The sequence below is a fragment of the Vipera ursinii genome, assembly GCF_947247035.1.
Source record: "Vipera ursinii genome assembly, chromosome: 1".
NCBI lineage: Eukaryota > Metazoa > Chordata > Lepidosauria > Squamata > Viperidae > Vipera > Vipera ursinii.
The window spans coordinates 224,099,518-224,117,568 of NC_139512.1; positions in this window are offsets into that span (position 1 = coordinate 224,099,518).

Sequence of the window (18,051 nt, forward strand, 5' to 3'; positions counted from 1 at the left end):
TCTTATCACAAGAAGAATTTAGAACTCTAATGACAGAGCTCCCAGCATTTCTCAGGACTGGTGAGGTTGATAAATACCACTCACAATTGTTGTTTGGCATCATCCTGAGAGCCAAACGTTCCCCCCTTTTAAAATTACTCCATATATTGAAAAGGAAATGCACATAATTGGAAATGGCAGCTGCTTTGAGAGGCAACCTGACACCGTTTGACATTTTTGTACTTAAAAAGATCAAAAATAATAGTTGAGACGGGGGAATCTACTGTGCAAATCCTTCCAGACATGGTCTGGAACATTCAGAGATTATTTAGAAATGCTGAGTCATTTTTCCAAGTGTTTTAGAAGCTTTCTGTGATTTTCCCTGCATTGATATATTTTTGCACAAGATCTTTTTCTCCCTAAGGAAGGTTCCATACATTGCCAACCACCTTGTTGGGAGGACTTACATTTCCTGGCTTCCTGGGCCTTCATTTACAGCAGTGTGCATGAACAGACAGATATCCATAGGTAGATGTTATGTTATCTATCTTTCTGTGGTAAATGATAGCAAAATTAAGGCCAGGACACTTAACTGTTTTTCAGAACAGTGTCTTCTTTCCCTTCTTCAAGGCACAATGTTCCTCAAGTTGAAAACATCTCAAGAGGTTTCACTATGAAGTAACATTAAATCAATGCCAATAGGTTTTTTTGTAATAGGGAAAATTTGACAAATTAATGCAGCCCAGACAGGTTTTATAGCTATGGCACATAGTAGTAAAGACAAAGTTTGAAGCAGTATTCTGAAAACACCCATAGTTTTAAGCATGGTTCTAAATTATAACTTCTATCCTATCTGTACTCAACTATACAGTAATATACTGTGTACAAGTTTTATTTATCTTTAAGTGGCAGAAAATGGAGTGCAAATCCAATTTCCTGACATCACTAAAGCGTTATGCAAACAAAGACAAATATTCTGTAGTAATCTTTTACTGATATAAGAAAACATGAAACATTCAATATGCTAATTAGAATTTTTTTAAGTTTGCACCATCTTTGCTAAAGTTGCTTATTTCATCTGAAGGCCAAATGTGGCTCTTTTAGGCTCATGCCTCGGCATGCATATTTTCCAATGAGACAAACCAAGACAGGAAGATCATTTTATTACAATTTATCCGAATATTCAGACAAAAGGGATTCTTCTCATTCAAAGAGGGAACTCCGATCTTTAGCTTACAACATCTTTTATAGTTAGCATAACAAAGAAGCATCCAAGAGGAAAGTTGATTGGACAGGATAAAAGTAACCTCCCCTTTGCATAGGAAATCAGTAAAATGTGGTCAAGCATGTCACACATTTGCATCCCATAATATTACACATGTTGATTAAAATGAGGTCTGACATTAGAAGAGGCATAAATTGTAAGGAAAAAGATTGTTTAGAGTTCACTAAAGAGATAAACCAGACCCCAATTTGTATTAACAAACTTTTTCTTATCTCCAGATAATCTTCAGCCTGTTTACCTCTTCAATTTAGGAATGTTAAAAGCTATTCCTAAATTCCTGTCTGTATTGTACCTGAACAGAGAAAATAATCAATTTGAAGATTTATCTTTTCAGTTTAGGAATGTTAAAAGTTATCTAAGCAATCCATACAACTATCCCATATTCCAATCTGTAATGAACCAACATTACGTTAAAAGAGAGAAAATACATCAAATTAAAATACAAAATAACTCTGTTAGTTAACAAATTACAAAATCCATGTCTTTTGCCCCTCATAATCCCCCCTTTGATGCAAAAAGGCAAATAAAAGATGCCCTTTCCGCATCACCAAAAAGAAGGAATTTTGGACCAACAGTATCAGGAACCAAATGCACAGAAGAGGCAACTTGGGAAAGAAGGAAAAGAAGCCTTGTGGAAAACATCTCACAAAAATGACACAATATAGGGCAAGCACTCAAGTAAGATGAAACAAAGCAAAATCCCTAATATAGAAATCAAAATAACCAAAAAAGTGATGTCAGCTATGTCAAGATAGACAACCAGGAAAGAGTAAATTTCATTAAAAAAAATGAAGAAAAAAGAGGCATCAACACATACCGTATTTTCCGGCGTATAAGACGACTTTTTAACCCATGAAAATCACCTCAAAAGTTGGGGGGTCATCTTATACGCCGAGTCGTCTTATACGCCAGAAAAATACCTCTCGGATCTTTTTTCTTTTCTGCTGGGCGGCGGTATCGCTGGATGAATGGAGGTAGGCATGGCGACCCGTGGTAAAGCGGCTGACGGTGAACGGTGAAGGAGGGCAAACTCTTGTCAGCTTCTGGGGCGGCTACTGCAGCTGCCGCTGTTGCTCTCTCTAGGACTGGCCATGCTAGCGCCTCCAATGCTGGCCGTCAGGTCCCCGATGAGAGGAGGGGCAGGCAGTCCCCAGAGGTGCCCCGCTCGACCATAGGAAGGGAGCACCTTTGCTCCCGCCGAGGCACCGCCTGACTCGCGCCGACCAGAAGAATTGCTTGCCCGGTCACGGAGTGCGGAACTGAGAACAGCAGCGCACCAGGCGAGAGAGCTCAGAGAAAAGAAGGCGAGGCGCCCATTTGGCGGGGAAGAAGCAAATCTGGGCAAATCACAGAGCAGGCGGAGCAGAGAAACGTTACAGGGGAAAAGGGGGCGGGGTTTAAAAGGCAAGGTGGGCGGGACGTGGAGACGTTCTGCAGTTAGAAGTAACGAAGGAGCCTCTGGACGCTTTTTGGATCGGATTGTGCAAACTGAGCGTGCCGCTACAGTCCTCGTGTTTCCCAGGATTGCCTGTCGTGCCACAGGTATTCCCTGTAGCCCCAGATTCTTTAGCTCCCCACTTTCCTTAATTCGGGCGAATTTTGTGCTCCATGGAGAAACATTAATACGCAAATGCCGTTTGTTTAACCGCGCAAAACTAGGGGGAAACCTTGGTATTTGGGAACGGAAAGGCTTAAGCCTTTTCATTTCTGTTTTATGCACGGGCTGGGAGGGTCACGAAGTTTACCTCTTTTATTTTAGCAACATCGTGGCACTTATAAAAAAGGGTACTAATGCTAAACGAGTTGGTAATATGCAGATTGTGTGCCAGGAAGTGAAATATTGAGTTATTAGCCCAAACCCTATAATTTAACACGAAAAGTAGGGGGTCATCTTATACGCCGGGTCGTCTTATACGTCGGAAAATACGGTACTACAATACAAAACATAGCCTAATTGAAAATGTAAAAATAAATAAATTTAAAAAAACCCTGAACTCTGGTAATGGCCATAAAAACCAGAAGTAGTGAATGCACTTTCACCTCCTACGTTTGCCCATAAAAAAATCTAGGGCCGTGTGGGGCCAAATAGCCAAACAGTTTGAGATTTCAGTTGTTATTATCCCGATCGCATTACCAATAACCTGGGCACAGAGTGCAAGCAATGCAGAAATAAGGAGTAGGACAGTGCCTACTGAACAATGTCAAACCAGGCAAATATCAGGTATAAGGCAACACTGTATAAGCAGCAGGCCCACACACCAAAATTAACCATCCTTTGGAGTGGATGTGGTGTTTTCAATACCATAGAAATCTTTAATAATGAAATAATTGTTGTCCTAAAGAAGTGAAATATCATTGAATGGAAGAGCAACGCAAAGCAACTTGTCATACATTCAACACATAAAGAGTTCTCAGAAAAGAAGATAGGCCAGGACATTCAGCTCTTTCCTAAGCAAGACCTGAACTAAAATTAGTCCTTGTAGCCTGGGCTCTGCCCTGGAGAAATTAGATTCGCCAGGCAGACATCCAGCACGTGCAAATAATGTTATTACTGATTGGATATTAGTTCTCATTGGAAAAGAAAGCAATGGCATCTACTCTACTTTGCCTAGATAATTTTACTGCAGCCAGTTCAGCCTTGGTAAGAATGAGTCTCATCATGAAATAGGTTCACCCACCTTGAGAGAAGGCCCTTGGTTGAAAAGGTCCCTGTGGCTTGTAAGACAAAATAATAATAATAATAATAATAATAATAATAATAATAATAATAATAATAATAATAATAATAATAATAATAATAATAATAATTATTATTATTATTATTATTATTATTTAATTTCTATACTGCCCTTCTCCCGAGGGACTCAGGGCGGTGTACAGGGTAAATACAATAAAAATACAATGTACAAAAGTTAAAACAGAATTAAATAATACAGTCCAATTCCAATAAAAATTAATACAATTAATATTAAAATACCCAAACCCATCAGACCAGGCCGGCTTGTTCAAATAAGTATGTTTTTAGGTCACGTCGGAAGGAGCGAAGGTTGGGAGCCATCCAGAGCTCAACCGGTAAACGGTTCCAAAGGCCTGGCGCGGCCACAGAGAACACCCTCCCCCTGGGGGCCACCAGTCGACACTCTTTGACCGACGGCACCCTAAGGAGGCCCTCTCTGTGGGAGCGCGCTGGACAAAGGGAAGTTGATGCCGGTAGCAGGTGCTCCCGTAAGTAACCTGGACCCATGCCATTTAGGGCTTTATAGGTCATTACCAGCACCTTGAATCTTACCCGGAGGGCAACTGGAAGCCAATGCAGCTCGTGGAGTAGAGGTGTTACATGGGAGTATCGGGAAACCCCCACCACCACTCGCGCGGCCGCATTCTGCACCAGCTGGAGCCTCCAAGTAGTCCTCAAGGGCAGCCCCATGTAGAGAGCATTGCAGTAGTCCAAACGGGAGGTCACGAGCGCATGAGTGACTGTGCGCAAGGCATCTCGGTCCAGATAGGGCCGCAACTGGCACACCAGGCAAACCTGGGTGAAGGCTCCCCTAGTCACAGCTTCTATATGATCTTCCAAAGAGAGCTGTGAGTCTAGGAGGACACCCAAGTTGCGAGCCCTATCTACGGGGGGTAATATTTCACCCCCCCATGGTTAGAGATGGAATAATCTGAATTTCCCAAGATGCCGGCACACACAGCCACTCAGTCTTGTCGGGGTTGAGCTGAAGCCTGTTCCTCTCCATCCAGACCCTCACCGCCTCCATGCAACAGGACATCACATCGAGGGCATCACTGGGGTGGTTTGGGGTAGAGATGAAAAGCTGGGTATCATCAGCATATTGATGATACCCAACCCCCAAACCACGAATGATCTCACCCAGCGGCTTCATATAGAAGTTGAACAGGAGAGGCGAGAGGACCGACCCCTGAGGAACTCCACTAATGAGAGGCCTCGAGGCCGACCTCTGCCCTCCTGCCAACACCGACTGCGAACATCCCAAGAGGTGGGAGGAGAACCATCATAAAACGGTGCCTCCCACTCCCAACCCCCTAAGACGCCGCAGTAAGATACCATGGTTGATGTTATCAAAAGCTGCTGAGAAGTCTAATAGGACTAGGACAGAGGAACAACCCCTGTCCCGAGCCCGCCAGAGATCATTCACCAGCACGACCAATGCCGTCTCTGTGCTGTACCCGGGCCTGAAGCCCGATTGGTACGGGTCCAGATAATCAGCTTCCTCCAGGAACAAAGGCCCTTCCGCTTGGCTTTTTGCAACTTGATAGACCAGGGGTAGGCAACCTTGGCTCTTTTATGACTCGTGGACTTCAACTCCCAGAATTCCTGAGCCAGGAATTCTGGGAGTTGAAGTCCACGAGTCATAAAAGAGCCAAGGTTGCCTGCCCTTGGCCTATTTCTTCCTTCCAGCTGTCAAAGTAGTGTTACTCAGACTTCTTGAATTCTATGTTCTGTGACCCACAAAAGCTTCTTTCTATTTTTGTATTCCCTTCTCCCAGTGTTTTACTGTATAAGACCATGTTGCATAAAATGCGGATGATCAAGGAGTCTGCTTTCTCAATGAACTTGGTTTCTGAATAGTCGGATGGCCGTTTAGGAGAAATGCAGAATTAACACAAATGCAGAATTAATTAAAGTGCAAAAGGACTATGATTAATTGTAGGTGCCAAAACTCTAGGGACCAGAGCAGAATCCACGCCTAAATACCTAGGCAGCTTCTAATGCTGTAGTTGTGGCCCATAGAGACTTATCAAACTGTAGTTTGTAATGTGATGTGTGTGGTGTGTGGTGTAGTTGGTTCACATGGTGTGGTAGGATGGAGGGTTTGTTGTCACTGTGTGTTGGGGGGAGAGAGCACGGGGGGAGGCTCAGCTAATCTCAATGTACACATGTTGTACTTTGACAATAAAGGTTTATATATGTGAGAGGAGAAAATATCAGAATACTTGACTATTAAGTCAGTATATTCACTAGAGAGCCAACATGTTGTAATACAGGTAGTCATAAACTTCTGGCCACAATTGAGCCCAAAATTTCTGTTGCTAAATGAGACAGTTGTTAAGTGAGTTCTGCTCCATTTTATGACCTTTCTTGCCACAGTTGTTAAGTGAATCACTGTGGTTGTTAAGTTAGTAACATGGTTGTTAAGGGAATCTGGTTTTCCCATTGACTTTGTTTGTCACAAAAAGTGATCATGTGGCCCCAGGACACTGCAAGAGTGATAAATGTGATCCAGCTGCCAAGCATCTGAATTTTGATCACATGATCATGGGGAATACTGCAGTGGTTGTTAGTGTGAAAAATGGTCATAAGTCACTTTTGCTCAGCTGTTGTATCTTTGAACGGTCACGAAGCAAATGGTTGTAAGCTGAGGACTACCTGTATTAGGAGGCAAGAATAGCAGTTGGGAGGCTCAAGATTTGGGTTCATATGATAAAAAGTAATTGGGTAATTTTGAGCTAGTCAGTGGCTGTCAGCTGAGCCTAACTTTCAATGTTACTATGATAGGAATAAAATAGAGATCCACATTTAAGCTGCCTTGATCTCCTGGTTGAAAAACAGGCTATAAATCTAGCAAGTAATCAACACTTGCTATCACTGATGTAAGGCAAAAACTGTACTTGATTTTATTTAATTTACATATGAATATAATTAAAATTATATTGCTTGTACTGGCATGTACAAAGTGGATCAAAAAACCAAGATGGCGGCTTCCGGTTCTGAACTTTCACTGCTCCCAGACACGTGAGGGAATTGCTCCTCATGTCGCCTGGATTTCTTCATCGGGGGGCCCTGTAAAGGGGTCGAAAGTCATCCTGGAGGGGCGATGAGCAGGGGAGAGGTCTCTCCAGTCGGCGGTAGAAGGGCGGCAGCCCTCCCGTCAGCTTGGAGCTACTCTCAGAACTGAAGAAAAGATTGGCCACTCCCATGGCCGTTTCCTGCCGAAGCCAAAAGCACAACCAAGCACTTGAAAGCACTTGAAAACTGGGTGAGAATTGCCTTCTTGTTTTCCTAATTGTCTACTTTCCCCGTCAAAAGCTTCTTGAATTTGCTTTCCCCTGCGAGGAGAGAGGGAAGGGATATTTTTTCCCCACCCTCCTTAAGAGCGGCCTTTGTCTACATTGGGAGAGAAAAGAAACAGCCTTCTACTAAATTATACTGATTTATTGAACTTACTGCCTTTCTACTTTTGGCCCAAAGTTCCTATATTTACAGAAATGGACTATTATACCTATTAGTCTAAAAAAGGGACAAAAAAAATAAATAAAAAGATACTGTCTGAAAAGGATTTGAAGTATTCTGGGGACATCTAGTGAATACTATTGGCAAACAAGCTTGCTTACATTTTGGCAAGCTTAATGACCTTGGCATTAAGATAAAAACCTGAAACAGCTGGAGATGAATTTGGTTTAGACTTGTGGAGGTGGACTCTTACTGATTTTTGTTTGAAAGATAGCCTCCACCAAGGACTATTTATAATTATTACAAAATGGAGAAGGATCAGCCACAAACCTTGCTTGATTATAACCTCATACTTGAAACAATCTACAGAGTCACTGAGATGTCTATCTCCAGATTTTAATAATTTACGTGCCAACCTTAAGTCACAAATTGAAACCCAGATTGCAACTAAAGAATTTATACTTCAGAATATAACAAAATTGGAAGATATTACTATTGAGACAGAGGAATATAAGCAACAACTATCCAAAGAACTGACAACTCTAAAAGTACAAGGAATTATCACTATGGCAAATAACCTTAAGGACCAACAACAAACTATGGGAAAACTTAATACTCAACTTTTGACTCCATCAAAAGAGCCTATAACTTTAGAAGTATACTATGTACAAGATAGTGATGCTAACATAGAGGACGTGGAAGATCAACAAAGACAGTTTTCTGAAAGCCTGGATAGCCAAGCATTAATTAAAAATTGGATAAGACTCTTTACTTAAAGCAGATGAACCCAGATGGAAAAGGAATCCAGACCGAACTGAAGATAAAGTTTTTAGAGCAAATACAGAGACTTGAACTAACAGGGCAACAACATAATGATTACAAATGGTTTGGATTTTGTGGATCACTGATTACTAGATGGCCTGCTTCGATTCAAATAATATGTATTGGAGCAAAGGGAGACCTATCTGGCAATTCAAAGGCCTTGGTTTGGAAACCTGATTGGCAAAATAAGAAAGCCCGAGTTAGATATAAAAAGTGAGTTCTTAGAGAACCATCAAAGGTTATTGTTTTAGTAATCAGTGATCTATCAGGATCTAAAATAGAAAATGTTTATGAGATAGAACTAGAATGTGTTTATGTATCTGTTAGGCTTATTTTAGACATTATAATTTGTGCACTGACATAATGGAAATTTGGTTTATAGATCCCACTTTTGATGTTAAAAGACATTTGATTATTCTATTTAAGAATTAGCTAAAATTTAAAACAGAATCTGGTTGTGTATAAATAGTTGTAGATTGATAAACATAGGTTGTGGTCCTGTCAGTAACATGTGATGTATTAGGATGTGAAACAGACAATGTTTATTAGGTAGAACATAGCTACTCAGCCACTGCGTACATGTTAGATGCTATAGTTTTTGCTGTAATGAAATAAGGGAAATTTGGGTTGTGAATATTATTCGGAATGTTAAAGGCTAAATTTGAATAATATAATTAAAATTAAAATTAGGTAAACTTTAATAACAGGACATAGATATATTTCAATGAAATTGTATTGACAAATTTTTCAACTGACCATGCTATTTCTAGAAATTTACTAGTTTAAACTGGTTGTATAAAATGTTAAGGGAAATTGAGAAGGATGTTTTGATAATGTAACCTGAAATATGTACTGAAAACTTTGTTACTGAATCTCTGATTACCCAGTCATCATGATGCTTTCTAAATATGTAGATTTTAACTGAAAAACCAATAAAACTTGTTAAAAAAAATAAACCAAGATGGCAATGGCCACAGTGCAACTGAAGCCTTTCCCCTTTGTAGATGCACCAGTGTTGGATGAAGGCTTGGCCTGTACTGCTGCAGTCACCATCTTGCCTTTCTGACTGCCTCTGCAGACGTAAGCATAGAAGGAATTTAATTGCATTTAAAACTAAATGAAATAAGATCAAATTTCATTTTCCTCCCTGCTTCACTCACAATTATTTTTGGCATATGGATACTCCTTCTGCTTACCATACCTCTCTAAAGTCAGATGCAGCCTTCAGTCTACAAAAAGGAGCAAAGCCCTACTATAAGATATAACAAAGACTTATTATTATTATTTTCTTGCTTGTTCCCCAAAGCAAATTCCCTTTATCACTGACTGCTATTCTGTGCCATCAATGCAACGTTTTGAACAAAAGATGAGAATAGAATAGTGCTAAGCTACTTATGCTTCAAACAAACAGACAGTTCAGAGCAAAACAACAGTGTATTAATGTTATTTCAAGAGTAACATTTAAATTAATAGTTGTGGCATAGGAGAAACCTGTCACATAGCACATGGACAGAATAAAGGCCCAGCTAACAGGCACCCAGAAGCATCACAAAGTACATGTAAATACATTTACTGTATCTGTGTACAAAAAAAAAATACTCATACAATTATTAGGGCTTCAGTTGTGGCTGAGGACTGTTTGAACTATAATTTCAGAAACTGTAATCATGAGAAGTAAAACTTTATAGGCAAAGAGAATGCTTGGCATCTTCAAAATAGGTTGAACAGGAAGCTTGTTTTTTTTTTAGTAAGCAGCCTCAATAAAAAAAAGGGGTTGCCGCGGCCTTCATTGACAAATTCTTATCTAGGTCAAACCATCTCTATATTCTCACTATAAAATAATTTTCAGTCTCCTAGTTTGCTTCTCACAACTTGTTTCCTAAGACACAGATGGAAAACCATTTAATTAAATAGACTTGTGTAGGAAAACAATTGAACTCTTTTACATGGTCTAGTATCTTTGCTGATCAATTATGGTAGCTATGAAAATAAGGGACAAAGGATCGTAATTAGTTGTATATATTTAGTTAACCCTTGGCCATGTAATATTTGTCTACGTATCCAGATACTGGATACTTAATGCTGATTAGTGTTAATTTATGGTAGATTTTGCAGCAAAAATTCAGACAGATGCCATATTTTTCTATATGGCGTGAAGGAAGCCAATGTTGGGGAGGGTGTGGGAAGAAAGTTGCCCTCTTTGCCATTTTTCCCAAGACAGAATCACAGAACCCAATGTCTGAACTACTTCTTAAGAGTATTAGCAAGTATTTGAAAGATGGTCAGCAAATAAAGATTTTAAGCTTCATTTGCCATGCCCTGAGAAATTAATTTGCGAACCTTAATCATCTTTAAAAGGAGATGAGTGAAAGGAAAGGAAGCATGAGTTAAGAAGGAAAAATTTGGCAGAGAAGACAAATTTGTCAGATGCTCTGGTCCTTGGATGAAATATGCTGAAAATGTAAAAAAAAAAAAACCTTTTGGAAAAAAAGCACACATGCATGCACACAATCTGCAGTATGTTAATAACTGCACTGTGGAGGGCTTATTTAAAATTTCTGTATATAAAGAAGAAAGTTCACAATATATTTTAATTACTGTGAAGAATCTGTGCCTTATAACATTTCAGCTGAAAGATGGCACTTTCCTTCCAGCAGCAGGAAAATATCTGAAATCATGCTGCGATAATGCTGATTTAAAATAAACTGTGCCATATTTGAGTTACCAACAAAGAAACATTTTTTTTCCCAAGAAATCTGCTACTCCTGAGATTTATGTCTTTTACCCAGGATTGAGATTAAATTGGATGCTTCCATTCAAGTGCTGATCAGGCCTTTGATTATTGCAACTTCTCTTTCCTCTTGCAATATAACATTGTCACACATTTCTCTTCTAAGCTGATGGAATGTTAAAGCAGACAGTTTGCAAGCTGCAGTTGCAAAACTACCATTAAATTTAACCCTTCAAAGGAAGGCATATAGCAGGGGTGTAAAACTGCTGGCCCGCGGGCCGATTTCATCATACAGAAGCCACGCCCAGCCCACCCCATGGCCAGCAATGTAAAAAGAATCGTGATGGTCATGACACGTAACATGCCGTGGCGAGTTTGACACCCATGGTGTATAGTAAAGCTTATAAGAATGCAAGTATTCTATTTACAAACCCTTTTAGTTGGTTTGTTCATATGTGTCCTGACCGGCTCAAGATCTTCCATCCTTCCAAGGTTAATAAAATGAGGACCCAGATTGTTGGGGGCAATATGCTGACTCTGTAAACTACTCAGAAAGTGCTTTAAAAGCACTATGATGTGGTATATAGGTCTAAATGCTATTTGTTATTGCTATATTGTTTCTAGAACCAGCATAAATAGTTCTGTACAGTTGATTTTTTAAAGCCCTAATCATGACAATATAATATAAATAAATCTTTATGCATAAAAGTGGTGGTCAAATGGCAATAAATATGTATTTATTTAAATTTATTGACTGCCCAACTCCAGTGGAATTTGGTAGTATACAAAACTAGGAAAAACATAAAAACAGCTAAAAAGATTGAATCATACAGACAGTCCAGGCTAAAATAACCAAAGAGACGGCAAAAACAATGCAAAACAGGGGGCACTGAACAAATGATAAATATCAACTCCAGGCTTGGGACCATAGCCCTTAGCTATTCAAAGCATTCCACAACCCCAAGAAAGAAAATGTTGTCCTTATCGATCAAGGGATGACTGTCCTAGATGTTGGGGGCTGCAATACAAAAGGCACACTTCTAGGTTCCACAAGATGGCAGTGTTTAACGGAGGGGACCTGGAGTGCACCCACTCTGCTGAATCGTAATGGGCCACCTGAAACTGTTGGAGATAAACAGTCTCACAGATATCCAGGCCCTGTGCCATGCACTACCTTTATAGGTAATAACCAGCACCTTGAATTGTACTCAGAAGCCAACTGGCAGCCAGTGTAGCTACTGTAGCCATTGTAACAGATGGGCATTTCAAAACACGCCTATTATTGCTTGTGTCACTGCATTTTGAACCAGCTGTAGATTCTGGTAGTCTTTCAGGATAGTCCCATGTAGAGTGCATTGCAGTAATCCAAATGTGAGGTGACCAGGGCAGGATTGTTTGAAGACCTTCTGATCAAGGAAAGCATGTTTTATCTGTCAGACAACATGAATATTCCTCACCATGGCCCTGGAGGTAATCCTGTGGCCCTGACACTCCAGAACAGGGCCACTAGGAGGTTATCGGCACACGTAATAAGGGTAAAGAAATAGCAGCATGTTTTATCATGAAAATTTTTAAGTAGGTAGAGACAGTGGCGTAGCGTGGGGGGTGCAGGGGGGCCGGCCGCACCGGGTGCGACATCTGGGGGGGGCGCTTGCACTCGCAGCTCTCTGCCCCTGCCTGGCTCACTCTCTCTCACTGCAGTGCTGGCTGTGCGAATCCGATCCAAGCCGCCGGGTCGCTGCCCACTGTGGAGGGGGGGGTGCCAGGCGTGCGGTGTGGTGCGGAGAGAGAGCGAGGGACTATCTGGGGGAGGGACAGTGCAGCGGCCGCACAGTGCAAATTACTTGCCTTGCCCCGGGTGCTGACAACCCACGCTACGCCACTGGGTAGAGATGCAACTAGAAGCTTTTATCAAATTAAATAAACCTTCATGCAACTTTGCCATTTTGAATAAAGGGCTTGTAGAACAATAGTAGGACTATTTTGTGTTTTATGACAACCTTGAGAGCCATCAGCTAAAGTTTGCAAAACAATAACTCAGGTTGATGGATAAACAGAACAGGATACCTCTGAGAATATGCTCACCCCAGGAATTTGTAATCAGTATTTGTCTCAAACTCACAGAACTGCTGTGGTTTTTCTTCAAGCAACTTTTTTCATCAACTAACACTGAAAAGAGGGGAAAGAATGGGGTGCCTATTGTGTATCGCTAAGCTATTAGGAGCCAGAAACCTTGACAGATTGTTCCAAAACATCAAAGATCTACTTCTACCTATCCCTGATGTAGCCTGTTCTGTTCACATGTGTACAATATTCCTAAGGAGAGAATACACAAATGAGTATATTAGTAAATCTCCAACATATATCTGAATGGTGCCCCAATCATTAGGTTATATATTGAAAACTGACTAACTGAGAACACAAGGCATTCCATTCTGTTGAGAAGAAGGGGAGAGTCCTCTGGGTAATAGTTACTTGGTAACTATTGGCTCAGTGGGTTAGGACGCTGAACTACTTGGCTCAGTGGGTTAGGACGCTGAACTTGTCGATCGGAAGGTCAGCAGTTTGGCAGGTCGAATCCCGAGTGCCACGTAGCAGAGTGAGCGCCTGTTACTCATCCCAGCTTCTGCCCACCTAGCAGTTCGAAAGCACGTAAAAATGCAAGTAGAAAAATAGGGACCACTACGGTGGGAAGGTAACAGCGTTCCGTGCTAGTCATGCCAGCCACATGACCACGGAGACGTCCTCGGACAAGTGCTGGCTCTTCGGCTATGAAACGGAGATGAGCACCGGCCCCTAGAGTCAGAAACGACTAGCACGCATGTGTGGGGGAACCTTTACCTTTACCTTTATTCTGAGATAGTTGCATGATCAACATAAAGTTATCTTCAAAAGACATGTTCTTTCAAAAACAGAAGGTGAATCTGCCAATTTTAATAGACAGAAATATGAGGATTGTTTGTGACAAAGCTGTTCACCTAGTTTAAGTAATTAAAAAAGTAGGCAATGAAAGGAAGAAACATTTAGGAATCTAATACATCTCACTGGAATAGATTATGCGATTTTATGAATGAAACTTGTCATAAATGGGAGCTGGGAGAAAACAGGTTGTTTCATCCTATATATGGTTGGTTGATCAGAGTTAGTCAGCACTTAAAATATTTTTTAAAAAAAATCATAAGGAAGTTGAAAGGAAATCTATATATTTTCTAGTGTGCTCATCATTTTCTGTTGGAACTGTGTCTAAAAGAAAAAAATGGCACTAAGGTAGGAGAAAGTACTCTCTGAACTCCTGCAAAACTGCTCCCATAAGATAATGTTCAATTTGATTAATGAGAACATTGATTAAATATTTTGGTATGATTGCATTAACTACATCTAATTGATTTTGTAAACTATCAGAAGAGGAACTTTCCAACTTAAGGGAAAGCACTTGTCTTTGACTCATTAAAGCAGCTGTATGTTTCTCAGACTCTTGAGGCTGCTTGATAAGTGGCTCCCCATTGTCTCAGCACCCATGCATTTCTACCTGGCTTTCTCAGGAAGTGGTGGTGGTGAGAAGCAGATTGGTTATCCAAACACATACAATGCAGCATGAACTTGAGAGAGCTTATGCAGCAGTCATGCAAGCCTAAAAAAAGATGCAGCTGCTTTAATGATCCGGAGAGAAATATAGCCTCTTATGTATTGTGAAACACATCTTTCCAAGGATTTTTGTAGCTGTACTACTTATCTTGTTTTAGTTTCTTTTTTAATAAAACCAGAACTGGTATATATCTCTATTCACCTACAAAGCTTTTCTGAGAGCATAGGTTTGCCTTGGAACTCTGTCCCATTTGTAGAAACATTTCTGGATCCATGGTACCTCTCGACCCCCAATCCCTTTCTCTGACTCTGTTTCTCCTTCATCTCCTTCATATTTTAAGAAAGTGAATGCAAGCACCCCTGACTTGGAAATGCTTACCATTTTTCTCTACATACTCATTAGTACCAAATTCTATGCATGCAAGTAAAAAATAAAGACTGGTATTAAAATTATTTTTTATCTTCCTGTGAGTGGCCTTGAAAATCAATCTTGTAGAAAGATTGAGTATACATTTTAACAATACAGTAAAAAGGGTTCTACTGTAATAGGCTTGGTTCACATCTGATGCTGCCTTTTTGATGATGGATAAACTTTTCAGTTACCTCTTTTCCTGAATCTTTCATTGTATAGATGACAAGATTTTTGGCAGCTGCATTTAGTTTTCAGAATTCCTGCTGCTATCTGAATTAAACAAAAATCTTTTGAAATTCTCTTGTTTGCCATTATTAAAAGTGCAGAAGATTTCATGTGGGCAGGCTGGCGAACTCCTTTTCTAAATAGGGGTGTCTAAAAGGTTGGGTGGGTGGAAATTAAATCAATCATGATGGTGGGTGCATTTGAAGCTGTGTCTCTTTTTAACAAGGGTCTCATCCACATAAAAACTGTATGGATGCTGTTCAGAGAAAACTAGGACAGGAAGACAATTAGATTTATCCATCTGTTTGCAGATATTTTTGGTCATTTTTTGGTATATATATATATATATATATATATATATATATATATATATATATATATATATATATATATATATATATATATATATATATATATATATATATATATATATATATATATGTTTTCTGAGGTTTTCGCGGGTGCCTGTATGTGGATCCTTGGTTTTTCGGGTTTTTCCCCGCGTAGAATTAAAGGTGTAGGCGCAACGTTTCGATGGAATCCCATCCATCATCATCAGGCTTCTGTTTCCTTCTTCTGGGAGAAGCATGTGGCTGTTTGTTCCTCTTTATAGGAATATATATAGGAATGAAGGACTAGCTTACTTTTGCACTTAAACTGGAAAAATATTGGTATAAATACAAACTGGATACAATGTCAATTCTATTATAATCTCTGTCTTATTTGGAGCTTACATGTAAGAACAGATAAGCATGAGTTTATGTGGAGAATAGATGGTGGCCAAGAACCAGTGGCGTAGCATGGGGGGTGCAGGGGGGGCCGGCCACACCGGGCGCAACATCTGGGGGGGCGCGCTCGCACTCACAGCTCTCTGCCCCTGCCTGGCTCACTCACTCTCTCTCACTGCAGTGCTGGCTGTGCGAATCCGATCCGAGCCGCCAGGTCGCCACCCACTGTGGAGGGGGGGTGTGCCAGGCGCAAATTACTTGCCTTGCACTGGGTGCTGACAACCCACGCTACGCCACTGCCAAGAACTGTCCCTGTGAATCATGCTGCCCTTTTTTAGATATGTGAAAATAATGTTTTCCTGATGATGATGATATGATGATGATGATGATGATGATGATGACAATGATGATGATATCCATTCAGTCACATCCAACTCTTGGCGATTCAATGGGCCAGGTCTCTCCACATTTCTTAACATGCTTGCCTGAGCTTTTTCATAATCTCATCTCTTATTACCTCTTCTCAGATATCCACTGTCTATAAGTCAATATAGCTTGTTATTATAGACTTAAAAAAAAGAAAGAAGGAAAAGATATACCATTTGGTATATTTGGTACTGATTGTCATAGATATAATACATCAGAAAAATACAGCATCGGGGAAGTGGAAAAAGATAGTAATAGCACTAAGCAATAGGACTTAAACTTATATACCGCTTCACAGTGCTTTACAGCCCTCTCTAAGCAGTTTACAGAATTAGCATATTGCCCTCAATAATCTGAGTCCTCATTTTTCCCACCTTGGAAGGATGGAAGGCTGAGTCAACCATGAGCTGGTGAGAATCGAACTGCCCAACTGCTGGCAGCTGGCAGTCAGCAGAATTAGCCTGCAATACTGCATTCTGACCACTGCACCACCATGGCTCAGTAGTTAGATAAGATAAGGAGGCATTTCCAGCTGAACAAGGATGCTCCCTTTATAGGAAAGTTGGTATTGACTACATTCTTTCTTTTTCTTTGCAGAGTCACAGTGCACACTCTGTGGTGAACCTGAAGGTGAGTCCTGTAATTCGAACATTCATCATTTCCAAAATTAGTTGCATTGTCTAACTTGTACAAACTGCTTAACCCAATAGCATGTATTGTCTGGTGGAAATAGATTGAACATGGCGTTAACATCACATTCTTCAGAATAGGGTAGCTATGGGAAATGTTAAGAGGTTGGTTAGATGTCACCAACTGAACTGAACTAAATTAAATTAGTACTAAGGGGAATGTTTTGGAGGGGGTTTGAAAAAAAACTTTATTATCTATTTTGCTTTAAATGTAATTATTTAACAAATTTATTTGGCTACCCAAGTAATACACAGCTGATTACGGGCAACTTACAACATTAAAAACTACGACATAAAAGCCATCTCTAATTTCCATCCTCCATTTTTCAGTAGAAACATTGGCCATTGTGCTCCCCAATTCTCCCCATCTCTCTAACTCTTTATTCCACTCATTTTTCTTTATCTCCATCCACTCTCTATGGATGCAACCAATATCATAATTGAATAGGAAAATGTCAAAATCTATCATTATTATATTAAAAGTATTGAATATACTTTATACTCTAAACTCTTAAGTTTAGAGATGAATAACATAATCTCGTGGTGGAATATCTTAACTACAGTCCACATTTTTTGTATTACTGTATTTTGAAAAATATAGAATATAGAATTATTCTGATTCTATTAGTACTGCTACTCCTGTGATAACAGAAGACCCATTGCATGACTCAAGTCCCATTGCATGACCTGACACAAAGTACAAGTGTTGGTGTGGTAAAGAAATCAGAGATGTGAATCTGATACATAAACTCACATATTATATTCTAGTTTCCATCTTATTTTTATAGCACCATACTATTTCAGTTACATCCTTTTCTGTGCCCCCTGTGTATAGCATTATCCTGATGTTTCTGAAAAACTTGATTATCTGGTTCCTTAAATTAAGAACCTGGGCAGCGATTCAAGGAAAATATCTCATATATGCCATAGATTATTCTTAGTAGGGCTTGATTTCCACATGGGTGGCTTT